The sequence below is a fragment of the Diuraphis noxia genome, unplaced genomic scaffold (assembly GCF_037042655.1).
Source record: "Diuraphis noxia isolate RWA-SAM2 unplaced genomic scaffold, SU_Dnox_SAM2 contig0004, whole genome shotgun sequence".
NCBI lineage: Eukaryota > Metazoa > Arthropoda > Insecta > Hemiptera > Aphididae > Diuraphis > Diuraphis noxia.
The window spans coordinates 45,955,322-45,968,178 of NW_028301714.1; positions in this window are offsets into that span (position 1 = coordinate 45,955,322).

The following is a 12,857-nucleotide window of genomic DNA, read 5'->3' on the forward strand; positions in this document are numbered from 1 at the left end:
CTTTTTTGTGAGACTATAAAAAATTATCATAAATCTGTATCGAGCTAACTATCATAATAATATAATGCATTTTATATACATATGAAAACATCACAGTCAACATATATTTGTAGAACTTTCACGTAACTTTCAGAGTAAAAAAAAACTAACTTCCAAAACATAATAACCCTTTGATGAGTGAATTCTTTTTTACTATAACTCTCTCACAGAATAACTTTATTTTACAGAAATAAAATGATAAGTTTTCAATTTATCTAAAGTAACGGCATGCATAGTAAATTTACGTCATATATGAGTTTGACATTCGGTAGATTGGTATATTTGATCTACAGATCGCAGCACTTATTTAATTTATTTTTATTAATATTGTATATTGTATTAAAGTAAAATCACTAAATATCGAAATATCAAACTCACGAATGACTTTGGTATACTGCTTAGTGTGTACCGAGTAGGACATACAAATCAATCATTATTTAAATAACTTAAAGACTAAGTAATTAAAGTGTCAATAAACAATATTTTATTGTTTTAACACATTTCTGTAAGTGAATTGTTCACAGGAAGAGTAAGTTTGGGATGCTCATATTCACTGCAACTTCCAGTATACAGTAGAATATTGCGTTACGAGATAAAAACAAATATATTATAAATAATCGTCGCTACAGGTTGTGTCTAATTTATTATTAACAAAGACACTGTTTATACCATTTATAGAAGTAAATTATGATTTTTTTTGTGTTATATAATTACAATGTATTTTTTTCTCATAAAAAGTAGTTGCATATAAATATTATTTTGAAGAATTAATTATTAATAATAAAAATATATTCTTATAGTAATAAAAATATGTTTTGTGATCATTTCAATAATGGTATTTTTGTATTGCTTAATAAAATATTATTACTGCACTAGCATGACCTATGGCGTGAAAAATGTGTACGCTATAGGTTATTGCTGCTATAGCAATAATATTAAAGTGATTCTCTGAGGAAGGTACGTGAATAATATTAAAAGTGAAGTGACCGCGAACGTGTTAAGAAAATATATTTTTGTGTGAATAATGCACGTATGCCATAAATTATAGATATTTTTCGTCTAATACATCAAAATATTATATCTTATGACATTAGATTATTGATACCTTTATTGTTTTATTTTTATGACCGTCGTCAATTTGACATGTAGTGTCCGGGGTTACGCGATGCACTGGCCACTAGCCGGTTTTTGTTGTGGACAAGGTTACTTTCGGTCACTCGAACTACCGTCTGCATCGGCATTTGGCGGTTGACGGTTCCTCTTTGGGACAGGGCTTGTCGGTCTTTTGACTTTCCTTTGAAAGATTAACCGTTCTTGTCGATCTTGACTACCAATACAATAATATTTATATATATATATAGCTATCAAATAATACGCTCTATATTAGGTCTATCAGTCAGGCGCAAGCAGTTCCGGCAGCGTCGTCGATAATATAAGAAGAAAAAAAGGTCTATCAGTCATATAAATTCCGCTGGGTAATCACATTCAACAATTAATATACGTTGGGGAAAACATTTCTGTACTGACTGTACTACAGTATATACTCCACCAGTTTCCGCATGCACGCATATTATCAGTGGCGCCGATCCCTATGTCCAGGTATTGCAGTTGCAATACCTATTAACGGTGGGTGGGTGTAATAAGCCTACGAAACACACCGGCTAAAATTATTTTAATTTATGAAAGTTATAAATTATTTTATGTGTATCATCATAGCTAACATTATGAATTAGGATAAACCATAAACCATAACGCTAACAATTGAGTAATTTCCAGGGGGGGGGGAGCTTCGGCCACTATGCTACCGGTTTATATACTCTACTATCCCCCCTTAACACGGCACTGCTGGCAATCTTTAAAAATGTACTTATAACTCTTAGTTGTTAAAATTATAGATAGATTAGTGGAAAAAAATTGAAGGGCATTCGCTCAACCTAATGTAGGTAGGTGGGTCTTGCTTTGTAGGTATGCTTTGCAATACCTCTAAAAACTATCTTCGGCGCCACTGATATTATTATATAGACGACGTATCGTTGGCGCGCGTTTTTTTAGTTTGCGTTGATTAAGTTCATTCGTACTGGCGAGGGAAACGCGTCATCGTCGGAGTGGCGCGTTTGCATTCTACTAATGTAACTGAAAACGCGCGCGTACGCACGACACGTCCGTGTGAAACAGCCCTAACGCCTATGAACAGTGGCGGTTCAAAGGGGGTATATTTTTGAATCATGTGATTCAAAAAAATATTAATGGGTGGGTGGGTGAGTCTTGTGGTTGGAAAAGGTAGACTAGACCATTTTTGCAGGTTGATGATTTCAATATTAAATTATGAACAATAAATAATATTTATTAAATATATAATATATAGCCGTATAATATATATGTGTACTCAGCAGATAATGTACAAATGTACAATAATAAGTAATAACTAATAATCATATTTTAGGGTGGGCGGTAATATTAAACGTGATTCGAGGGGAAAAGAGTTCAAGTCGTCACTGCCTATGAAGTGCAGTATGAACGTAATCGACGTAACTGAAAATGATCGACTTTTTCCGACAAACCGATTACATATCAAAAATACGTATCCGGCGCGTATTCCGCCAAAACGTATGAGCTGGCCGTCGTTTTCCGTCGCGCATTAAAACGCGGCGTATTACATCCGTCGTGTATTGCTACACTTCAATATAAAACAACGTGTTTTTACTTCAACGGAAAACGCCGTGTATAGCCCTGGCCCGTTTCACATTGGCGCGCATCATACGTGACCCATCGGAGGTATACGCGAGCGTTTTTAGTTTTAGTTATTGAGTTGGCTGCATACGAACTGAGTACCAGCAGTATAACCTTTTATGACGGGATGTTTTAAGGTATATACCAATTGAGTCCATGTTTTAATACTAACCGAGTCCCGTCGAATTAAAAAAAAAAAAAAAATATTTTCTTTCCTATTTTTACAGATAGGTACCTATAGGACTGTCTGTAACGAGAAATTCTACAGGTATAGTTAAAAATGTTTTACAAGCATATTGTATAAGTTAAATAATATATAGATGATAAAATGATATTTTTTATATCGGTAAAAATGTATGGGATCGACATTGTATGTATTCAAATCTAGTTATTGTGTCCGATTGCAACAGCTGCATTATTGATCACTGATTTCTTTTTCATTTATATATAATTTCTTGTATTAGTTACCTATATGCATACTTCTAATTTTTAAGTACGTTTTGCACTCTATAGTCTATACATTCAACGAAATGTTTATAAATTGGTAAATGTTTCAATGTTTAGATGGGCTGAATAAAACATAGTATTAAATATAAATAAAAATGATACGTATATAATATTTATATAGGTTTTTCCATCTGGAGCGCGTGACTTTTGACTCGCGGCACGACCATGTTGCATAATTTCCGCTGTGTCTGGACTCTGGATGGTTGTTTTCATATTTTATTCAAAATAATTCTGGACTCAATTCGTATACTATTAGTTTCCTATGCCTGGACTCAATTAGTTTTTCCCGTTCAGGTATTGGGACTCAATTAGTGTACAGCGATTGAGTTCATACGCGTCATCGTCGGTGTTGGCAGCGCCGGATAGAGACTTTTCGGCCCACCAAGATTTTAAATTTCTACCGGCCCTCAACAAAGTATCGGCCCATTCGAAAAACATTTTTTATGATCACTCTTTTAGTATGTGTGCTTTAAATAATAATTATTGTTTCTCTTAAGCACATTTACAAATTACCTATTCAATAGGTACATAACATTAAGTTACTTAGTATACTTCAGTTATATTATTAAAAAAAAATGCAAAATATAATAGATAATATAAAATATAATTCAGATCACCTGGATTTATGCAATTTGTAAACATTTCATTTTATACTCATCAGTCATCACTCATCATGAGTCATGGCCTAAGTATGAGTAGTATGACGATTTTTAATCAATTTTTTATAACTATAAGTTTAAAATTTTATTATATATATATATATATATATATATATATATATATATATATATAATTATATGACGTATATTGTATATAGATAAAATACATTATATTATTATTATTTTAAATTATTCTAGTTTATATCAGTGTTTGATATAATACTGATATTGAATTTTTACGCGGCCCACCGAGATTTTCTCAGTAGCTCGCCGGTTCAATCCGGGCCTGGGTGTTGGCGCGTATGAATTTAATTAATGAAAACGCGTATGCATGCGATACGTCGTGTACGAGTTACGCGCCTATGTGAAACGGACCTTAAACGCACAATCATATTATTACGACTGTCGTTATTATCAGCTCACTTTCAACTTAAAGAGTTTTGAATCGAGCTGCTATCTTCCGGCGGCGTGCACTGTATATCGCGTGATCCCACCACTCACCAAATATTTTCGATTCATCGATTTCGATTATTGGCAAAGTAATACTTCCGTTGTAGTTCCGTTTACCATTGAAACATGTCATCACATTTGACTTGTTTGTCCCGGCAAACGCCAACGTATCACCCGCTTCGTCAATTGTAAATACTTCCGCTTTTCCATTAGTCAGCGACGACGTCTTGCAACTATATACGCTTCGAAAATTCGTGATGGTGTCTTTACCAGTATATACTAATTGCAAAGACGGATACGAAGAAAAATGTTATTTTTAAATATTGTGTGACCTACGGACGACAAAAATATGTAATTTGGTCGAAAAGTTCATGAATAGGTAAAAAATAAAAATGATTTGTATTTTATTATCTACCAACCCAACACTAACATACCATAAATATTCAATTTTGTTTCGGTCTGTTGTATAATATTTACCAATTTTGCTCGATGAATTTTTTTTTTTTTTTAATATGTTTAAAATAATTTGTAGATACAATTTATTATTATAAATATGTCTCTAAATTAGATAATCAGTTTCATAAACTATAATTCATACATTATAATATACTAGGGCTGACGGTATTTTCGGTATACCATAAATACCGGTATTTCAGTACACCGGTCTTTTGAAATTAATTTCCTATACGGTATACCGTAAAAAACCCGAATAAACGGTATACTGTGAAAACCGAATAAATGGAAAACCTTAAATACCGAATAAACGGTATACGGCAAAAACCGTGTAGTTGTGCTGGTAATGTAATTACTGATCACCGATCCTCATTGTCTCCAGAACATGCTGAAGAGTTAATTTTTTTATCTATGAATGCCAAGTATATTTCTTAATGACTTACTCACTGTGACATATAATGCACCTAACCCAAATTAGTGTTTTTACGTTTTTTAATTATTATTCTTTCGCAAGACGCGACATTATTATATTAATTTCTTTTTTTGTTTAATTCTTGAATAAATTAAAATAAAACTTTATAATTATAATAAGTATATAGGTATATATACATAAACATTTCTTAAAGTTATCTTACTAACATGATTTACAGTGAAATATTTATATAACTATGTTCTGTACGTTAGTATTTTTTGAAGTATAAAATAATTATTAGACATTAGTACAAGTTTTAGTGCTTGCTGTATTCTAGCATCAAAATAATATAGTTTATACAGTATATAATAAACTATTAAGTAGGTATATACTGTGAAACAATATTAAAGTAAAAAAATGTATTATTTTGGTATACCAAAATGTTTCGGTTTTTCGGTATACCGTTTCAATTGAAATCTATTGAAATCAATACCATAACACCGAAAATTATTTTCAATACCGTCAGACCTATAATATACATATAAATCTATGAATTGTGTCGCGATGGTTGCAATCAATCGAGAAATGCGATCTAAGAGCAAGCACGTGCCGTTGCCAATAGTTCCCGTATGGGTGACCGGCACCAGGGTTCTTAGTAGCAAATTCTTGTCACACGGCTGCATACGAATTGCGTCCCAAAATACGAAAATATACATCGCGATATCCGAGTTGCGTCCGTGGTTTTTACACAACACATCTGAGTTGCGTCCGCAATTTTTTCGCGACATGTACAAGTAAGTTGTGTCCTTGTTAATAATTGATTAATTGGTTAATAGTATACATATTTTCCTTCCCGCTTTTACATACTGAGGACTGCTATTTGTACAAAAGTTGAGGTTAAAAATGTATTATAATTACTAGGTAATTAATAATTAAATATATTAAATTATTTATTGTTCTAAAATGAAATGTTAATTTTATGAAATGGTGTAGTTAAAAATTTTAATTGTATATTATTTTATAAAATGGAAAAATGTTTGTATGCCAATTTTTGAACGAACTAAGACGTGTTAAATTTGTGTTGATTTGTCGAACATGGAATGTCGAAGTGTGACTGATGTTAACATGAACAGAATTAATTTTCAACAATAAATTGTAAGGGTGTATTTACAGATAAGATATCGATAATTGAGTTATCTACGAATTTATTATCTAACATTATTCTCAGTCACTGAAAAACCTGTAGACGCAACTCGTATAATATGTGACGAGAAAACTGCGGACGCAACTCGGATGAGTCGTGACAAAACCGCGGACGCAACTAGGACAAAATATCATTTAGGGACGCAATTCGAATGCGCTGATTCACACGTGTCCAAAACCAACCGTACCCTCTCCAACAGTAAAATAACTACTAGAAACCAACAAAAACAGCTAATGTCCATTTAGTTTTCACTTTTCGGAGTTAATTTCTATTTAAATATAATATATATATATATAAATTGTAAACTAATTTACATAAGTAAATAGAATGTAATGAGAAACGAATCGCTAATTTTGTTTTCATAAACAATCATTAAAAGTTTAATGAATCAATATAGTGAGCTAATAATCCTTTATAAACACAATTTAGTAGCCCATTCAATTTTAGTGAACTATTAAATTAATTAATTTTTCGTGCAACCCAAGATACTATTTTCAGTTACAAAATAACATAAATTATTAAGTAACAATAATAAAATTATAAGCAATGTAACACCATGAAGATACATAATAATACTATTATTAATTTATTATTGTTCTGAGTGTCAAAGATGACCATCTATTGGTTCATAGTCCACGCGTGTATTAGTTAAATACAAAGGCTCTAGATGGCAGCACAAATTCCATGCTCTGGATAATCCTGACATACGAAGACTATGATAGGTACACATCAACAAAATAATATTCTATTTTTAATAGTATTTTCATCCAAACAAAACTGAAAACTATTTGTCTGTATTATAATATTATACTTTAAATTGTTAAATTTGGCAATATTAGTAAAATGTAAAAATATTAAGATAAAGTTGTTTACGTTTTAAGTATTAAGTACCCAACAACAATTTATTATATTAGCCCGTTAGATGATTTTAAACATTAATAATCATACCAAAACATTTTTCAAAGACTCGTTTTAATTTTCCCAAAGGTAGCCAATTAGGCATACACAAGGGAATAGATACCCTTTTCCCTAAAACTGCAGAATTATTTATTAGTTTGAAAATGCACTAAACTTTATCAGTATTTATAATATTATCACATTTCAAAAACTTTAAACACATACTTAAATATTATAACTTTTCAAAACTATTTCAGATTTTTATTAACAAAAAAAAAAAAGTTTATTAGCATTACAGTGGATAGTTATGGTAGTAGTTCTTATGTAGAAGAGCAAAATCTAACATACCTATTTCTAAGTGGTTACCTACCTGTTCTGTTATAATAATTGTAGTTTAGTAGTTAAACGTGTTTTAATTATATTTCACTGTTGATTTCATATATTGTAATTCAACAAGTCCGAAGATTATAAGGTCGGATATTTTTTCTATCATTTACACCCATTAATATGTCACTAGTACGGTAATTTGGTGTCTAAAATTGTGTTAAGTATCTTACTTTAATTGTACAGTTTAGAATTTGATGATAATATTTAAAAATGTTTGTTCTATTTTATTTTAGATTCTGAACGGATCAACGGAGTGATAAGAATGTATTGATTTTACAATGATGTGTGTTTTTTTTTTGTGTCTGTGTACATTATAATTAGTCGAAATAATGCTTCGATTTCAAACTTTGGGGGTGGTTTCCGACAGCCCCTATTTTTCACAAAAATTCGTACTAAACATCTTTTAATGTATCATGAAATAATACAGAACCGTGTGGGAGCTAAAACAATATTATTTTTTTTAAATGTGCATAATGTATTCTGTACTACCTATTACTATCTAGCAAGTAGTCTTATTTATTAGTATTTAGTAGGTACCTACACACTTCTCAAATCCGTAGTGCACACTTTCAATTTCGGATTACACACTTTGTGCCGGGGTTCACTAAAAATAGGGCTTGGTTTTAGATGGAAAAGTGAATATCCTTGGTGCATTATAGAGGTCGAAAGTAAACATTTTCCAACAGTTTTAAAAAAAATCGAGAAAAACTAATAAAAAAGTGACAGAAAGACGGGAATTTTTACGCAAAACCAGTTTTTGACCTAAACGATTTTTTTATATGGTTGTAAATCAAAAACTAATCACTCTAAATACTTGAAATTTTCACCAATTGTTTATGTCAGTGTTATATATATACAGTTTAATTTTCAAAATTTTTGACTTTTTTTGAGTTATTTATAAACAGTGGTTTACAGACATTTTCGATTTTTATGAGAATTTTTTTTTGAAGTGTCGGTAAAAAAAATTTGGATGACCAAAAAAACTTGAAAATTTAATACAAGGTTCCAAATAATAATGTTATTGTATAATATTTATAATCAATGCTCATGCATTTAAACGAAAACAAATTTTTGTCCGGGCAACGCTGATTAAGGAGGTAGGCAAATATTATTTTAATAAATACATAACTACGAATAATCTATTATTTCATTCAATAGAAATCTCAAATATTGTTCATTTGAAAATATCCATTGGCTGTCAATAAAAGGCAAAAGCGTTCTAAAAATGTTAAAAAGGTTTATATTTGCAGGCCTTACACTTGGCGCTTTTAAGTGCTGTTGGATTAATGTATCATTACATTACCAAGCGGAAGCAATTATCAAATGATAATCACGTGCAAATTGAACAGGTAATCAAAATATTTATTTATTTGTGTCATATTTATTTTAATTTGTACAGTCTATATAAATGGACACTTAGAGGGTTTGGTTGGCTAGATTATAGGTAAAAACTATGTGTAATGCACTAATGCAGTTGGTATATGAGATTACTTATTTTGTAGAACTAAATCTTTTCTATTAATAGGACGATGGTGAAAAGAACGAATCATCGGGAAGAATAATCGAAATAATTGATAACAACTCAAATAATGTCATAAAAGAACAAACATTAAATTTTGTAGAAGGTTAGTTTTTCATATACATAAAATATATTGAGTATTAATTATATTTTTTATCCAAAATATTTTCATATTAGATAAAAAGTTAGCCAGCAATAATGTGGAATCCATAAAAAGTAATATTATAATACATATTATATCGACCTACCCACAATAGTAATTAACAATTTTTTTAACATAACGTTCGTTTAGGAAGCGGATCAGGGAATAAACTCTCAATTCCCTCATAAGTTATTCTTATAGTGATAAGATATAAGAATACATAGGCAAATAGAATATATGACAATATTTAAATATAATATATATTATCCTAAACTGACAAATCATCTCCGTTCAGAATCGTTTTTCGTATACAATGATACCTATCATTGCATTCAAATTTAACCTACCCTAGTCAGAGGTCCATCCCACCCCCTAATGTATAGCAGAGTGGTACCCACTTACCCGCTTTTTTTAGATTGTAATTTACTTTGTACAAGTATAGTTGCAAGCTGCAGCTACAAACAGTTTTAATTTGGTATAATATACTTAATTTGAAAAAATTGTATTTGTTGCTGAGTGCTGAAGCACAAATAGGTGATTTTCGAATATTGATTATTTTACATTCTAATATAACGCCAACCAGCTTTAATTTTTGTTTTAATTTTACCAAACAGTAAATAGTAGGTACATAATAGGTTATTAAACGGGCTGAAGAAAATCTTTTGTTTACTGTTTAAGGACAGTTAAATCATTAACACATAAAATGTATATGAAAGCATTTTATATATTTGACAACTTATTGTAAAGAAAATATACATGGCCTGTACATTATAAATAATAAAATATGTTTCTTTAAAAAAAGAAAAAGAAATAAATCACAGAGATAATACAAAAACAACGTAAAAAACTTATCTTAAAGTATAGTACTATATTATTATAGTTAATAGTTACATAATACAATATTATAATTATACTGTAAAGTTTAAATTGTTACATAAATAATCATCAACAGTTTTCTTGACAAACATAGTAATATTATTAAATGGTATTTATACAGAAGATATTGTCAACAAATTATACATTCAGTCACACGCATTATTTTACATAATAATAATAATAATATTGAATTATAAATAAGTGTAATAGTAGTATATATGTAATGTATTAGTACCGATTGACGAAAAGTAAAAGTAATTGGATCGCATGAGGGTTTATTAGTATTATTATTATTAATGATAAAAATAAATATTTATTAACTAACTATTATTTAATATTTTAGGTGAAATGCCGAGATCGTGTTGGAACAACCAGTGGTGAACGTTTATGCGAGAAACTGTGGGAGTTAATAAATAGGAAAGTGCGAAACAAAGATTATTTGTTTCATTTGCACACTACTAGATAATATCGTTACACCTATGGTCGGATAGGTATGGAGGGTTAACGGCTAATTTATCTGAAGAATTAAAAAAAAGTGCAGTTCAATTATACAGTGGAATAATAATATGGTTTGGATTTTTACACAACCGGTATAACTAACCTAACCTATGTTATAGTAAGACGGATTCTAACAGCTTTATCCAAAGTCTCTGACTCTAGTAACGGTAGTGTCACGATCAAAATAAATTGTGTTGTGGTCTTGTGGATGGTTGTATTGATTGTTGTCTATTATTTAGAAAAGTAGCATAAGTTTGTTATAAGATATAAAACTATGATAATAGTATGTAATATAATGAGGTAACTGTCGTAAAACTACCGATTGCGATAAAATATTTTGAGGGGACTGCGTTCTCATGGCGATTCTTAATCAGCAAATAACGATCGATTTCACAGGACAATATAATTTATAAATTTATATACATATATTTTCTTGCTGCTATGCGTGCGTATGTGATGGAATATTGAAAGCGAAATTCAGTCCGTAGTAACTACGGCGACGAGTCATATGATGTATGCGATTGTATTTAGGGTTACAATATTGTACCATACTGCGGTGACGTGTCGAAAGGTTTATTTTATTACTTTATTAATATTGATGTAGGCATTGAAAGTCAATCTATGATGGAAAATATGTGAGTGTTGCGAATTCTTGATCTTCAGTAAAAAAAAAAAAAATGGTTGGCCACACCATTGAAACGCAGTATTTTTATATTTTATAATAACTATTATAGTACTATTTATATTCATGATTCTCTGACGATTGTGCGTTAAAGAACTTGATTATACAAAATTGTCACAGTCGATCTCAACAATTCACATTTTATAACATCACATAATTATTTGAGTTGGTACCGTTGGAAATATAATATATTTACTGATTTCTGTGCATACTCTTTAGGTAATTTTGTGGTCTATAACAAAATATGTCATATATGCGGGATACACGGTGAAAGTAAGTGCAAAAAGTTTTTTTTTTAAGCTGAACATTCTTCAATATTACTGACATAAAGATACCTAATCCATAGAATGATATTATTTGGAAGTAGTTCGGGGTATGTAAAAATATATAATAGGTAATACATATTTTTTTGTGATCGTTTATTTGAGCAAATTATATCGAACAAAAATGATTGTGTTTATAATATAATATTATCGATAAAAATTAAAACATTATCGATTTAGAAATATGTATTACTTAGAACGAGAGTCCATCATGTTGTAGTAGATGAGTCGTTTAAAGTTGGTTAAAAAACAACGAAAAAGACTTCGTAGTTTATTTTTCGGGTATGAAATTACTACACAACCGTAATCTATCTGAGAAAAAACCGTACACGAGTGGGGCGAATGAATTAAACACGTCTTATATAGTTATATCTTCACAAATGTCAAAAAATATTTAATCAAAAACTGTGATAGATTGTTGTTTGTTATGTTTTTACTATGTTGAATATATTTTAATTATTTTTAAATAAAAACAATGCGAAATTCTTTACCATTAACATACTCTAAATAATTAAAATATTTAGTTCACACATTACGAGTGTATGTCTCGTATATATTCTAAGCACGAACAAATAACATTTTCTTATTTTATTACAAGTAGTATTTTCAACAACACCAACCATTTATAATAATAAATACTGCAAACTATATATATACCTATATACTCGTTTATAATATGTAATATGTATATAATATAATATATATTATGTGATATAAACTTTAAAGTTATTTATATTTTTTTTAAATCCACAAACAATAGCATTAAAATTAAAAACAGTTTACATCGATAGTTCAACGATGTTTACTGATTCAAAATTCATTTTCCAAAATGAGACAATGAAATAATACATACGTATATATTATATTATATTAACGAACTCTTATTTTCTCATGAATATTGTCCAATTATGGACGAAAAATAATAATATTATGTTTAATAGTGTGATTTTGACATGTAATGCACTGTAGTCTATAAATATTATATTATATCAGTGACCCTGAGTTTTCTATACATTTTAAGAATAATAATATAAATAATATATATTTATATATAATATATTTATGCCTATAATATTTAT